This window comes from Triticum urartu, chromosome 2A, assembly GCF_056163025.1.
Source record: "Triticum urartu cultivar PI428250 chromosome 2A, HENAU_Tu73, whole genome shotgun sequence".
NCBI lineage: Eukaryota > Viridiplantae > Streptophyta > Magnoliopsida > Poales > Poaceae > Triticum > Triticum urartu.
Window position 1 is genome coordinate 161,961,064 of NC_141874.1, and position 16,500 is coordinate 161,977,563.

General features: G+C 43.3%; 1 long non-coding RNA gene across 1 annotated transcript; it reads left to right on the forward strand.

Annotated features, from left to right (window-relative positions):
• The first annotated feature begins 1,766 nt into the window (after window positions 1-1,766).
• LOC125536464 (uncharacterized) lies at window positions 1,767-4,933 on the forward strand. The gene is made up of 5 exons (XR_007295048.2): window positions 1,767-2,179; window positions 2,261-2,320; window positions 3,495-3,631; window positions 3,858-3,985; window positions 4,536-4,933. It is a non-coding gene; the product is annotated as an uncharacterized LOC125536464 (long non-coding RNA).
• Window positions 4,934-16,500: the final 11,567 nt, after the last annotated feature.

Below are 16,500 nucleotides of genomic sequence, written 5' to 3' on the forward strand. Positions count from 1 at the left end.
CATGCTCGCGTACATTGATCTAGCCCACTAAGCCCAGCACACGACGACATGTGGACGAGTTTCCTAGCGAGCCACAGCACACATGCCTGAGTTTATTTTTCCTTTTTCTTACTTCAAAATTTTTAACTTCGCTTCTCTCTTATTTTCAAAAATGTTGTAATAATAATATTCAGAAAAGGATTACATATTTTTTTGAAACGGTCATGTATTTACAAATTTGTTCACTGTGTATTCTAAAATAAAAAAATGGTAATCATCTGTTTGAAAAATGGCCAACACATATTTGAAAAAATAATTAGCGCATAGTACAAAAATTGCATTTATCTAAAAAGTTTTTCATGTATTTATTAAAAAATTCATCAATTTTTCATGCCTAATTGAAAACTAATATTTGGGTATTTCAAAAATTCATAAGTAAAATGATTACAAAATTATTCAACTATTTACAAAAAATCAGAAAAATGTACATTTTATTTTCACAATATTTACCATGCTTTAAAAATGTTCACACTATTATAAAATGTTCTTATATATTAGCATATGTTCAAAGTGTTTTTTTATTTTTTTCCAATGTGTATTAAAGATCATTATTGTTATTTGAAAAACAATTTTCTTGTATTGAAAAAGCAAATCTTTATTTAGAAAATTTTCAAGCTGTATTGGCTAAACATTCACTTATAAAAAATATATTTGGCGAAAAAAAATATCACATACTTATTATAATTGTTTTTGGCATTTATTTTTAGCAAAAATTATACCAGGAAAGAAAAAGTAGTAGAAAGTAGTAAAGGAAAATTAATACAAAAAGGAAAAGGAAATGGAAAAGCAAAGAGATAAAAAAATAAGAGGCAAAGCGTTATGCTCATCCAGGTCAATCTTTCTGATAGGCCGAGCCAAATTATTGAGAGCCCAGTAGAGCCTGCAATACTTTTGTATTTTACGAATGAGCCTGCAATCAATAGCTAAGCTGGCTGATACACAAAGCAGCCAATTGGACTTTATAATCGAAATTAAATTAAAAGTGGCCCCTTTAACATGTCCAGGCTTGGAACTTGACATTTCATGTAAACTATGAAGGAGCACTGCATCGTGGGAGAAACATGATATGTTGTTTTTGTTGCAGTCTTTGGGGTATCAAATATATGGATTGACATCTTGTAATTGTGTGCCTCAACATGGCAGAGTATTTGTTTGCAGTGTGAGTAGTCTATATTTGAAAAAAAAACTTGTTTTCAAAATCTGAACATGTTTTGAAGATTATAAACATGTTTTTGAGATTTGCCCATTTCGAAAAAGAAGAAGAAACGAAACATAAAAAAACACAAATAGAAAAAGGAAACCGGAAAAGCCAGTAAACATTAAAAAACAAAAAAATGATTCAGGAACCTTCTAGATGATTCCCAAAATTGGGAAAACCGGACGAAAAAGGTTTCCTTTTTGAAAATCTACAGAAAAGGTTCCTGAAACTGGGAGTCTGTATTATAAGAACCTGCTGAAAAGGGCCGGCCCAATATCTCGATCACTTGTTCTTAGCCTATGCAAAGGGTCGACACTTCAACATGGTGAATGTCATATTAAAACCATTCAGCTGCGCATCAAAGACGATAGCTCGCGATAGCCACGTCGTCAGGTCGTTCGCTTTTGTCGAATGTCTAGGCGGACGCTCGGGCTATCCAGGTCATCATTTTTACTGTGGCAAGGCGATAGAAAAATCTCACCCGAGAAACTTCCCCAGGTAACACCTCCCTCGTGAAAACAGAGAGAAAGGAAACTTCCCCAGAAAGACAGCCGTCATCTCCTCCCATCTCAAACCGAGCAGTCCACGCCGCCGTCTCCTCCCATTCCCTCTCTCGCACGCCGCCGTCTCCACCCATCCCAAATTCTCCGAATTTGTCGCGCTAGCTACTAGAGGAAGGGCTTGGACGCCGTCGTCGTCCTCGCCCATCGGCGCGTCATCCGAAAGAACCCCGTCGGCTCCGTCGATCTGCTAGACTTGTCCAAGGAGAGGGAGAGCAGCAGTCGCGTTTGGACGCGAGGAGGGGGAGCAGCCAACCGCGCCCGGCCGGCGAGCACCGCGCCCCGTCGTCGTTCAGGAGCAGGACAAACAGCTGGTGACGGAGCTCACATCAACGCCCGCCGACCACCTCGGTAGTTGATTCAGGTGTCGGCGACGAGCAAGGTAAATCCTCTTCGCTTGGTCACTTTGACTATGTGTTAGATTTGATCCCACTCGCTCTGACCCCCTTCTCTCATTCCTCAGCACTCCGCTTAGCCTCGCCGTCCGCGCCCACCGACAGCGACAGTCCCCTGGTTGTTGCAGGTTTGTGAGCCTTCGATGCTTCCTGGTGTGGCTTTAGTTAAGTTCAGCCCCTCCACCCATGGGTCTGATCACACTTTTTTGGCTTAGATTTTTTTCTCATTTGCATCTCCTGTTTCTCTTTTGTATTCTTCTTCTTTCTTTTGCTGTTCCATTGGAATTTCGTTGGGGTATTTTGGCTGGTTGTTGAGAGTTTGTTCCTTGTATTTTATCTGCCCATTTTATTATTTCTTACCCTTCTTTGATTTTTCTTTGGATGATCTGGCTCTCATCCTCTTTTGTGGTATTAGTGGTTGTTTTTTATATTCAAAGGGTTGTGCATCTTTGTAGTAGGATTATCAGCCCCAGTGACAATTGCGAAAAATATATCATTCAAAGCTTGGTGTTCTTCGCTGTTATTGTTCCTAATTTGAACGTGACTTATGTATACCTAGGAAGTTTTAGTAGATTTACCTTCAAATGATCTATCATGTGAAATAAATTGGATATTAGTAAATCTGTTACTAAGACAAAGACATTGTGTTGTTTTTCATAAATTTTCTGAACTGTCTTGGAGGAAGCTCAGTCATTGACACTCCAGCATGAGCCGAGGGCTCAGACCGTCTCGCCGCTGGTGGAACTGATCTTCTTACATTTAGTGCTCTTGAACAGCGGCTGATTGATTTCCTGTACTACAAATACAAATATATGTGATACACTACTTTCCTGGACTGCAACGTCAAGGCACTGGTTACTATGGTGCTTGTCTTGGTCATCCACAAGCACCAGATACAGAACACAAGAGTCAAGACTTGCAAGTTTGCCCTATGCTCACACCCACAATATGTTTGTTGAAATACTCTAGAGATAGCTGCAACAAGGATGTAGGACTATGCATTAATTGCAGTTTCCGAATAACAAACAAGATTGCCAAAAAAATATTTTGAGGCTTCATTGCTCCAAAATCAGGAAATTCGTTCACCGCACAAACATGGTGTCTCAGTCATCGGCTGCCGATGTCATCAAGATTTCTTCATATCCCTGTGGCATGTTTTTCATCGTGCTCTCTTTTTTTTTTATTGCATCTGATTCATGTTTGTTATCCTTCCTTGCTTTTCCTTGTACAGGAAACAACCAAATAGATGTTGTCAAAGCAGCTTGATTCATCTTTGTTCTCCTTCCTTGCTTTGCCTTGTAGATGAGACAACCAAATAGATGTTGTCATAGCTAGGAGAGGAGGAGGTGTCTGCGTTGCTGCAGCATTAGGAAGAGCATCATGGCTTCGAAGGTCACACCCTGACGGTGCCTGCCCTGCCACACGATCCACGCATGCTGGTATGTCGGCCGCGTACAGATAGCTGAGCTGCGCTCTCCCTTCCAAAGGGACGACAGTTCCTCTTTCTGAATCAGATGAATATAGATATTGGATATTTACTAAGAAGGGATACTCAATATTTTGGATTAAAAAATTAATTATCTGACCAACTTCTTGTACTTGCAATTTACAACTCTAAGTCAATGTGGAGGAGGAAACTGACCTGAAACATCCTATTTCCTTAAGGTACAAATGGTTCCCTCCTGTGGATGACAAGGATGAAGATCGCTGTCGTCACGGCCAAGGGCCTTGCCTTTCTCCACGACGCCAACCTGGCGGTGATCTACAAGGCCTCCAACATCTTGCTCTACTCGGTAACTCACACATAACTTCAGACTTTCTGCTAAGAAAAGTAGCAGTTTTGAAATGTCTCACATTTTGGAACTGTATGGTTACTGAAAAATGGGGTCGAATAGTACTTCACACCTCTTATGCTGAAATTACAACACAAATGAAAAATAATTTGATCATGAATCTTAATTTCAAATCTCTATCTTTTGACCAGTTGAACCATCCAAGATGCCATGCTTCTGAACTTAGCTAGCCCGACGCGTTTAAGTGTAGCTCTGACCTGACTGGAACTCTGAATATTCTTGGATGAATGCCAAACCCGAGAAATCTTATATTGTCATAGCGCCTCACCATCCAATTTATCAAGATACATTTTGCCGTCATGGTCACATAATTGTCCAGTGAGATAAACCTTCATGTGTCTTTGTCTATCTATATTTGAGAATGAATCCACTTCCTAAACAAGAGTGCTTTGAAGTATTTTACTCTAGCAGCTATCTGTAAGCCAAAGTGAATTTCCAATGGACAAGGATCTAATTTATTTCCATCCTTCCGCCGTGTTGTGGGCTGCAGGGTCAGTTTGAGCCTCCTTGAGCTCGACGTGATCGGGGGCCAGTGCTCTACACGCTTGCCGACGTGGTGGCCGTCGAGGTGGTGGTCGTCATGGTCGACTTGACGGCCAGGATAGCAGGAGGAACAGATGTGAAAAAGCGATGGTCGTCGAGGTCGGCTTTACCTGCTAAGTGCATCTACTTTTCGCCAGTGCTAACCATTGTTTTGAAGCACCTTTCTTCTTTGTAATCATTCATTTAGGCTGCAAGACTGCTGCTTCTCTGTTCATACTCCTTCCTTTTCTTTTTAGTCTGCATATAAGATTTGGTCAAAGTCAAACTTTGTAAACTTTGACTAGCTTTGTAGGAAAAGATATCAACATTCACACTATGAAATCAATATTATTAGATGCATATCCATATGTACCATGCTCCTGTGATCATGTCTTTGCTCACCTGATGTATTTTATGAATATGCACTGCCAGCAATGCATTTTTACTGCTGTAGCTTTTTTTTATAAGATGGTACTGTCACTTCTACTGGATTGCTCTACTTTCTAGAGATCAATAAGTTATATAAGTTCAGCAATAGTTGCATGCACACGTGCTGCCCACAGAACAAAAAACAATTCAAAAGAACACCGCACAGTGACGCCTCAGCAAGCATTAGCAAGATTGGTCCGCTCAGTCACGCAGAGGAGGCGCGCCCAGGGCGCGCCCCATCCACTAGTAGGATTCATCCTGTGGCACGCTCATGCGCTTGTGTACATGGATCTGGCCTAGCACGTGACATGTGGACGAGTCTCCCAGTGAGCCAGCGCGCGCACCTGTGAGTTTATTGTCTTTTTTACTTCCAAAATTTTCACTTCGATTTTCTCTTATTTCTAGAAATGGTTTAATAATAATAATTCAAAAAACATTAAATATTGTTAAATGTCATGTATTTACAAATTTGTTCAAGGTTTATTCTAGTAATTTGCTAATTGAGTGTCTAAAAAAGGGACAAATGCATTTTTGCCCTTAGTTGGAACCAGCCCATGGGTTTTTGCCCTTACCTTTTGGCTCTGCTTAGTTTTGCCCTTAGATTTGTCCGTGAGTCGTCTGAGTGCCCTTTGACCATTTGACCAATATTCTGAAAATTCGTAACAAATTCATATGAATCCATAAAAGTGAAAATAAGATATCAAAATGTTTAAAAAGACATTACCTTTACGTGCATGCCATTTGCATTAAGAGAAAATTAATGCTTAAACTACCTAAAGTTATTAATGTTATTAGCATTATTAAAAATGAAAAGGTATAAACAATACTTTTTTCACAGATAAAAATTACATGCAAACGTAGGTGATGTTTTCCAAACATCCTGGTATCTTAATTGCCTTTTTCGGAGTTCATATAACTTTGTTCTGAATTTTGAAACGACTTCGATCATTATTTTGAAACTTCAGAAAAAGTTGATATGAACTAAAAAAATGCAAATAAGATATCAGAATGTTCAGAAAACAATACCTATACTTGCATGTATTTTTTATTCATGAAAAAGTATTTTTTTTATAATTTTTTATTTTTAATAATGTTAATATCATTATTAACCTCGGGTTGTTTGAACAATACTTTTTTCATGAATGCAAATGACATGCACATAAAGGTAATGCTTTTCTAAACATCTCGATATCTTATTGCATTTTTATGAGTTCATATGGATTTGTTATGAATTTTCAAAGTATTGGTCAAACAGTCAAAGGGCATTCAGACAACCTCGAAGATAAATCTAAGGGCAAAACTGAGCAGAGACAAAAAGTAAGGGCAAAAGCACAGGCTGGCATAACTAAGGGAAAAAGTGTAATTGTCCCTTTAAAAAATTATCACCACATATTTGAAAAATAATCAGCGTATAGTAAAAAATTGCATGTTATGTAAGAGGGCTTTCATGCATTTATAAAAAAATCATTTATTTTCTATGCGTGGCTGAAAACAAAATTGAATGCATATTGAAAAAATGTTCATCAGTAAAAATGTATATATTTTTTCGCATATATATAAAAAATGTTTATCATCTGTTTAAGAAATATTCACCATGCACAAAAATGTTCAACATTGTTTATAAAATGATCCCCATAAATTTTAGAATGTACAAAGTGTTTTTTTAAATGTGCATAAAAATATTCAATGTTATTTTAAAAAAATCATCAAATATTTGAAAAACAAATCAAGGTGTATTTAAAAGATGTTAACGTGTATTGGATAAACATTCTTGTATAGAAAAATATATATTTATGAAAAGTAACCTGTACTTGTAATAAAATTGGTTTAAGTTTATTTGGCAAAGCATATTTATTGAAAATAGAAAAAGAAAAGCAGAAAAAGGAAATAAAATATTAAATGGAAAAGGAAATAGAAAAGTAAAGAGATAAAAAAGAAGAGGCCGAAGGGTATGCTCATCCAGGTCCATCTTTTCTCATTGGCAAGGCCGAATTATTGAGAGGCCAATCACCCGCACACAAAAAGAAGAATTATTAAGAGGCTAGGAGAGCCTGCAATCCCTTTTTTATGAATGAGCAGCCCGTTGGACTTCATAGTCGAAATTAAATCAAAAGTGACCTCTTTTTTTGCGAGAAAAAAGTGGCCTCTTTAACATCTCCATGCTTGGAACTTGACATTTCATGTAAAGTATGAAGGAGCACTGCATCGAAACGTGGAGAAACATGATATGTTGTTTTTGTTGGAGTCTTTGGGGTATCAAATATCTGGATTGACATCTTGTAATTGTGTGCCTCGACATGGCGGAGTATTTGTTTGCATTGTGAGTAGTCTATATTTGAAAAAAAAACTCCATTTGAAAATCCGAACATGTTTTGAAGATTATAAACATGTTTTTGAGATTTGCCAATTTTGGAAAAAGAAGAAGAAACGAAACATAAAAAACGCAAATAGAAAAAGGAAACCGGAAAAGCCAGTAAACATAAAAAAACAGAAAAAATGGTTCAGGAACCTTCTAGATGATCGCCAAAATTGGGAAAACCGGACGGAAAAGGTTCCATTTTTGAAAATCTACAGAAAAGGTTCCTCAAACTGGGAGTCTGTATTATAAGAACCTGCTGAAAAGGGCCGGCCCAATATCTCGATCACTTGTTCGTAGCTTGTGCGAAGGGTCAACAGTTCAATGTGATAAATGTCATATAGGATTCATCCTGTGGCACGCTCATGCGCTTGTGTACATGGATCTGGCCTAGCACGTGACAACATGTGGACGAGTCTCCCAGTGAGCCAGCGCGCGCACCTGTGTGTTTACTGTCTTTTTTTTACTTCCAAAATTTTCACTTTGATTTTTCTCTTATTTTTAGAAATGGTTTACTTATAATAATTCAACAAATATTTAATATTGTTAAATGTCATGTATTTACAAATTTGTTCAAGGTTTATTCTGGTAATTTGCTAATTGAGTGTTTAAAAAAGAGACAAATGCATTTTTGCCCTTAGTTGAACCAGCCCACGGGTTTTGCCCTTACTTTTTGGCTCCGCTTAGTTTTGCCCTTAGATTTATCCGTGAGTCGTCCGAGTGCCCTTTGACCATTTGACCAATATTTTGAAAATTTGTAACAAATTCATATGAATCCATAAAAATGAAAATAAGATATCATAATGTTTAAAAATACATTACCTTTATGTGCATGCCATTTGCATTAAGGGAAAAATTAATGCTCAGACTACCCGAAGTTATTAATGTTATTAACATTATTAAAAATAAAAAGGTATAAACAGTACCTTTTTCACAAATAAAATTTACATTCAAATGTAGGTGATGTTTTTCGAACATCCTGGTATCTTCATTGCCTTTTTCTGAGTTCATATAACTTTGTTGTGAATTTTGAAATGACTTCGATCATTATTTTGAAATTTCATAACAAGTTGATATGAACTAAAAAAAAAGAGCAAATAAGATATCAGAATGTTCAGAAAACAATACCTATACTTGCATGTATTTTTTATTCATGAAAAAGTATTGTTTATAAATTTTTATTTTTAATAATGTTAATAACATTATTAACCTCGGGTTATTTGAACAATACTTTTTTCCTGAATGCAAATGACATGCACATAAAGATATTTTCTGAACATCTCGATATCTTATTTGCATTTTTATGAGTTCATATGAATTTGTTATTAATTTTCAAAGTATTAGTCAAACAGCCAAATGGCATTCAGACGACCTCAAAGACAAATCTAAGGGCAAAACTGAGTAGAGACAAAAGGTAAGGGCAAACCATAGGTTGACATAACTAAGGGAAAAAGTGTAATTGTCCCGTTAAAAAATTATCACCACATATTTGAAAATAATCAGCGTATAGTAAAAAATTGCATGTTATGTAAGAGGGCTTTCATGCATTTATAAAAAAATCATCTATTTTCTATGCATGGTTGAAAAAAAATTGAATGCATATTGAAAAAATGTTCATCCGTAAAAATATATATACTTTTTTCACATATCTATAAAAAATGTTTATCATCTGTTTAATAAATATTCACCATTCACAAAAATGTTCAACATTGTTTATAAAATGATCGCCATAAATTTTAAAATGTACAAAGTGTTTTTCTCAATGTGCATTAAAATATTCAATGTTATTTAAAAAATGTTCATCAAATATTTGAAAAACAAATCAAGGTGTATTTAAAAGATGTTCACGTGTATTGGAAAAACATTATTGTATAAATATATATTTATGAAAAGTAACCTGTACTTGTAATAAAACGGGTTTAAATTTATTTGGCAAAACATATTCATTGAAAATAGAAAATGAGAAACAGAAAAAGGAAATAAAATATTGAGTGGAAAAGGAAGTAGAAAAGTAAAGAGATAAAACAGAAGAGACCGAAGGGTATGCTCATCCAGGTCCATCTTTCTCATAGGCCAGCCCGAATTATTGAGAGGCCAGTCACCCGCACAAAAAAAGAATTATTGAGAGGCCAGGAGAGCCTGCATTCCTTTTTCTTTTTACGAATGAGCACCTGTTGGACTTCATAGTCGAAATTAAATTAAGAGTGACCCCTTTATTTTGCGAGAAAAAATGCCCCCTTTAACATCTCCATACTTGGAACTTTTTTTTTCTGAAAAAACTTTCAATCTATTCATCTTTAATCATGGTAGTATAACAGACACTAGAAATAATAAAAATTACATCCAGAACCGTAGACCACCTAGCGACGACTACAAGTACTGAAGCGAGTCGAAGGCGCGCCGCTGTCATCGCCCCTCCCTCGCCAGAGCCGAGCAAACATTATTGTAGTACACAGTCGAGAAGTCGTCGTGCTAAGGCCCCATAGAACCAACGCACCAGAACAACAACCGCCGCAGATAAAGAGTGTAGATCAAAAGGATCCAACCTGAAGACACACGAACGAAGACGAACAACGAACATATCCGAGCAAATCCACCAAAGACAGATCCGCCGGAGACACACCTTCACACGTCCACCGATGATGCTACACACATCACCGGAACAGGGACTAGATGGGGAGACCTTTATTCCATCTTCAGGGAGCCGCTGCCGTCTCGCCTTCCTGAGCAGGACACAAACCCTAACAAAGCTCGAAAAAAGATATGAAAGCGGAGCCCTTCCACCGGCAAGGGCCGAGATCCACTCCGCCTTCATGGCCCTAAGGCCACCATAGACGGGACGGACCGGCGCCGACGCCGGTGGGAGGCAAAGAACCCTAGTTTTGGGAAGGCAACGGCTGGCTACGTTGGAGGCGGCGGCTGGGTACGTTTCCATACTTGGAACTTGACATTTCATGTAAAGTAAGAAGGGCCGAAGGGGGAAATGGAAGGAGCAATGCATCGAAACATGGAGACACGTCATGTGTTGTGTGATCGGTGGATTCTATACTGTTGGAGTTGTGTCGAATATAGTGTATGAGGTAGGTTACAGTTGGACTTATAGTTGTATTGTGTTTAGATAGGATATGGAGTCGTGTCCTAATAGGACACTTGTATCCTAGGCCTCTCTTATATAGCGGGGGTGGACACACGATGTAACCTATGCCAACATAATAGCATCGGAACGCAGGGGAAGCCGACGGCATGTGCCGGTGTACAGGGCGACCGGCTGCGGTATTGTAGCGGTGTCATGGGGAGGAGCGCCCATAGTCAAGCTCCGGAAATGTAGCCATATCGATGAACCTCGTTAACAAATCTCGGTGTCGTGCTCGTGTGATTGCTTGGTCTTCGGATGATCGACGGTGTGCCTTGGATTTATTTTAACAAGTGGTATGAAGAGCTAGGTTGTCCGGAGGTTGTAGATTGTTGATCTAGAGAAAATATCAAGTCTGAGATGCAGCCGGCTGCTGCGTGGCGCTCGACGAGATTGGAAAACAAGCAATCGGAAAGCTGGCGGAGTTCTCGACGGGATCGGATTGATAGACGGGAGGCGAAAGCATCGGCGGCAGCAGACGTGCGGCGATTGATCGTGTGGATCCATCGGGCGAGCGTACAGGCGGCACTGAGCTAGGCAAGCGTCAAATCGATACGATCTCGGCGAGTTGGGATGCCTGGGACTTGTGCGAGCGGCCGGGGAGCAGCTGGTCCAGGCAAGGCCCAGGGCGTTCACGCGAGGCAAAGGCCCAGCGGGCTGTGGAGCAGCCGGCTCGGTCGTGGTGCGTGGCCGAGCACAGGTGGAGCTGGCTCGATGATGTTGTCCCACGCCACGCAGGAACTCATGAGCTTGCCGGAGATTTGTTTGAAGACAAAAAAAAAGGGAGACCGAGTCTTTCGTAGTACTGACACGGACAGGCAGGCAAATCAATCGGTGAAAGAAATCCATCAAGGGATATGTGCATCCATCGGAATTGGCAAGTGCTTGGACAAGGCAATTAGCCAGCATCTGGGTTGAGTGCCATGGAGCTACACACGTGAAGACCAGAATAATTTTTGGTATGTACACGGACTGCAGGGCGTTGCGTCCGGTAGCAGCTTGGTTATTTTTTCATGGGTCAGCCGTACAAAGAATCATGGTACCAACAGGTATCAGGTTTGAGGTGGAGAAGTTCGATGGGACCAAAAAAACCTTGGGTTATGGCAGACAATGGATGAAAAATTTGTTGGCACAACAGGGATGCTTGAGGGCGTTGCGGGAAGTCATGCCAGTTAAGATGGAATTATGTGTGATGGATGGAAATTCGTGGAAGATGATTTGGGAGCCTCGAGCGTGTCATACAGTTGAACGAGTTCGGCTGGGTCGGACTACGCAGTTTGACGGATCGACGTGAGTCGGTTGGTACAGAAGACGGTGGTGGATCGGCGATGACGACATAGGAGCGTGATGCTGATGGTGACCGACTTCTGGACGTGGAAACACATGGTGCACATGCCCGAGGCTTGTGCGGCTTCGACAAGACTATGGCGCGGGATTGATTCAAGGTGGTGTATACACGGAGCTTGAAGTCGATGAGGCGCAGGGATGGATTGATCATCTACCATGGAGTCATGTTGAAGGTGGAGCTGAATTGAGGGGCTACGGCGTAAGTCGACGGGGCCGAAGCCTATTCAGCAGGCGGGAAAAAGCGAGTGACATGCAGTTCGGACTGGAGCCCAGTGGTCTGATGAAAGCGTGAAACTCGTAATCGGTCGGTGATGATCGATGGTACTCTGCAGTGGGGGTTGAGTGGTGTGGGTTCGCTACCCTTGAGACTCGACCGGGACAGTAGAGGCTCGACGCGGTAATAGCGCCGAGGCGTGCGGTATGCACGGGACATGGAGACGGGCCAGGGCTCTGGTGGTCATACATGTGGTGAGACAACTGCGAATTTGACTCGGGATGACTACAAGCAACGGTGAAATTCCTTCAAGTTTCAAATAGGCTGTCAAGAAAGGAGCGGTGATGTTGAGTTCAGGTAACTCTTATGTGTGACACCCAATATGTGAGTTGTTCACTTTCACGCAGGTCGGTGATCAGTGTGTGATGGCGTTGGACTGATACTCTGAAAGTTGGGAGCGCAAACTAGAGTAATGTGGAACTTAACTTTGCTCGAGTGTTGACTGTGGTCAAGAAAAAGAAGGAACTACAAGTTGCAGGTGGAGTCATATGGAGTCTTTGGAGTAGCAGTGGTGCTCATGGGATAAACTCAAGTCCAATGTACATGCAAGTTTGACGCATTGACAAATTCAGGGTGGTGGAGTATATTCGCCAAGGTGGAGTTTGTTGGAGTTGTGTCGAATATAGTGTATGAGGTAGGTTACAGTTGAACTTGTAGTTGTATTGTGTTTAGATAAGATATGAAGTCGTGTCCTAATAGGACACTTGTATCCTAGGCCTCTCTTATATAGCGGGGGTAGACACACGATGTAACCTATGCCAACATAATAGCACCGGAACGCAGGGGAAGCCGGCGGCATGTGTCGGTGATCAGGGCGACCGGCTGCGGTATTGTAGCGGTGTCATGAGGAGGAGCGTCCATAGTTAAGCCCCGGAAATGTAGCCATATCAGTGAACCTTGTTAACAAATTTCGGTGTCGTGTTCGTGTGATTGCTTGGTCTTTGAATGATCGACGGTGTGCCTTGAATTTATTCTAACAAGTAGCAATATCAATTCTCTTAATTTTGTTAAGAGTCTTTGGGGTAATAATATGTCTGGATTGACATGTTGCACTGTATGTCTGTAGTGACATGCATCGTCCAGTCTTACACCCCTATATTGTTGAGAGCTAGTAGCGCGTAATGCAACCACGCGCATCTGCCTTCGCAAATTGGAGAACCATCCAAAGTATCTTTTTTTTAATTGTTTGGATTGCTTATCACATGTGTCATGTGGTAACCCTCCAAAGTACCCTGGTTTCTGTAAAGTGGAAAAATCCGTTGGGACGACAACATTCTCGAATCATTCTACACGGAAATCGGAATAATGTCTCTCATCAACCAGAAGTCCCTGGTCCAAACGTGCCCAGGAGATAGCCATACTGTCCATGCAGAAGCAGGAGGGCATTAGATCCCCTGTTCCACTCCATGAATTAACACGTTCCATCGCTCGCGTCGTTGGCCGAAAGATCCTTTGCTCATGGACGACGAACTCGGGAGACGGAATCATCTTTTTACACCGGCATTTCACCCCCCGTCACCGAAAGCGACGATACCACCATCCCGTGTCCGTTGCCACAGCAACGAAGCGATAAATCTTCTCTGGATCACGATGATCGCATACTTACTCCCACACCGGCCGGTCGATCGCCAGCTATTATTGGCGCATCGCACACGACGGGGATTCAATGGGCGCTAGCTGGCTTGGCTGTCCGTCTAGCTTGTTCAGCAAATCCGGATTTGCATGGATCGATCCCTACGACGACGAAGTCCTAGACAAACGTACGGTGGCTACGAGCCTGCGCATTCCCATGTGGGTGGAGTACTTGGTAGAAATGGCGCCTGCCCGTCGAATTTATTGTCACAAAGCTAGGTCACATGCACGCACTGATCATTTGCAACAGAAAATATCTATCTGCGTGAATCTTTCTCGTAAGCCCTGCTGACCTCACATGGTTCCGCTCTGCTGACTCACGCTAGTGTACTACGCATACCGTAATGAGAAGCCCTCTTGCCCCATACACTGCACATGGAAAGAAAGGAAATGCAAGTGTCATTTGAGAAGATGTTGCATGCATCTTCCAGATGCAGAGAAGGCCGGGGATCATCCTCCTTTTCTAATTTTGTTTTTGAGAAGATGCTGCGAGTGTCAACAAGTGCATGCATGTGCGTTCACTCTACAATGGCAAGCTGTGCTTCCATCTGAGGAAGGTTCGGCCTCAGTCTCAGTGGGTGAGTGAGAGATCGACAGTTGATCAACTCGCCTGCCAGCCCATCTATCCGATGAGTTGAGTTGGATGTGGTGGTGGTGGTGGTGGTGTGCATGCATGCTTGACGGGCGGGGCAGTGGGGATCTCCTGTTGGTCCGGCGAGGGCTAAAGTGTCTCTCCCGTGGGGCGGGTGGGGCTGGCAGCCGGCAAGCCGTCGACAGCGAGCACTGTTGGGATAGATAGGTCCGTCGGAAAGAGAGAAAAAGGCTCGGTTTGGTTCATCTCATCACCTGGGCGGGAACCCTGCTGCTGCCGGATGTGCTCACGTGCTCAACGCAGCATGAGCCGCAGGCCGGGGGGGGGGGGGGGGGGGGGGGTGGGGGCACCCGGGGCCGAAGCTTTGCTAGTTTCGCTAGCACAGGGAAGGCGTCTGGACCGACCGATCAGCTGTCGCTCGCCGATGCGAGCGATGCCCACTCGCCGGCCCAAGAGATTCAAGATGCCGCGCGAGATGCCGGGAGAATCGGCCGCGCCGAGCCAGCCGGGGCTCGACACTTGGCGCCATGGCCCCCCTCTCTGCCTCTGCCACCCGGTGCGCGCCTACGCTCCTACTATCCTACCTAGGACGTCGAAGGACGTAGTACTGCGACGGCTTCTGGCGCGTAAAGGTGCGCGGGAGCAGGCTTTCGCCCGCGCTGCTTTCTGTCTCGTCCTCCCCTCCCCTAGGGAGAACCCCCCCGGCCGGCTGGGCTCATCATGCCATCATGGCCGCTCGCCAGCTACAGTCAGGAGAGGTGGGCGCACACCGACTGAGGTGGCGGTCTCATCGGAAGTGGGTTGCCCCCCAATGGCGAGGAGCAGCAGTACCAAGCCGGCCGGCTTTGTCCTGTCCTCGCGATCCCGGCGTGTCCGTCCGTGTTACCCCTCCTTCCTGCGTGCGTGCGCCGGTGCGCGAGCGCCACGGTCCGGGAAGCGTGCACCAACTGGCCTGGAACTCTGGATTGATCATCCAACGACGACAGCAATACATGGCGATGTGACGGTGAGGGTTTGTGTGCGCGCGCTGCTACTGCTAGTGAGTGGGGGATGACGATACGTACGTGTACCTACGCGTGTCTTCCCGCGCGCCACCGCCAGTGGCCGATGGTATGGTATGATGGGTGCATGTCACCTCGACTAAAGAAAGGCGGCCCCCTAGACGTCTGTGGCATATCTTTGCCGGCCTCGTCCATCGGCTTTGTTTGATTGATGATTAGTTAGTTCCGTGCTGCGTGCGTCGATCGCCCCGGCCGATCCTTTTGTTGATGCTGTTGAATGGGTTAACACAAAGCTTTGTGCACCGGCAGGGTCAATCGCGCGTCTTTTTCTATCTTTGTATCATGGTCTCATCGATCTCATTTATAAATTACAGTGAAATATTGTTGTTTTCCAAAAAAGAGGAGGATAAAGCCGGCGGCCTCTGCATCAAGCGATCCACATAGGGCGTGTTTGGTTCCAGTTTGGAATGGTAGCTGCATTGCATACACATCTTAACCCAACCCGGCTCTGAAAAAACAGCCCCATATGCGACATCTGCGAGTTGTTTGGTTGCCTGCATATGGACTTCCTGCATTAGGGGATCAACTTTGGCATGTTGTTTGGTTGCCTGCATTGTCTCGGCGCATGCAACTACACGTTGTTTGATTGCCCGCATGGAGTATGATTAAGAGTTAGCACTTGCACTTAGCACACAGGGCTAAGAGCTAGCAGAGAAAGGAGGAGAAGAAATGCAGTATGGTCGGACCATGGCGACTGCGGTGGATAGTGGCCGTGGCGCCGTGTTCGACATGACGAGCATGGAGTCGTGGACGAGCGACCCCGCCGGCGGCACTGCTAGCGACACTATCGGCGAACTAGTTGCGGTGCTCGCGCAAAGACAGTGGACAGAGGAGGAGAATGCAGTGCTCGCGCCATGGTATCGTCAGTGCAGTGGACGGGAGAGGAGGCCGAGATGATTGACGCCGGAAACGACTCCAATGTAGTAGGGCGAGAGAGAGGAGGCGAAGATGATCGACCCGTCGGCGGCGCGGCGAACTGCAGTGTGCGCGAAGGCAGAAGACACAAGAAAGCAGTGTGTGCACCATTACAACGTTAGTGTAGTAGGAGAACGACAGAGAGTAGGCCAAGATGAGCGACGCCGGAAACGACTCTAGTGTAGTAGCACGCG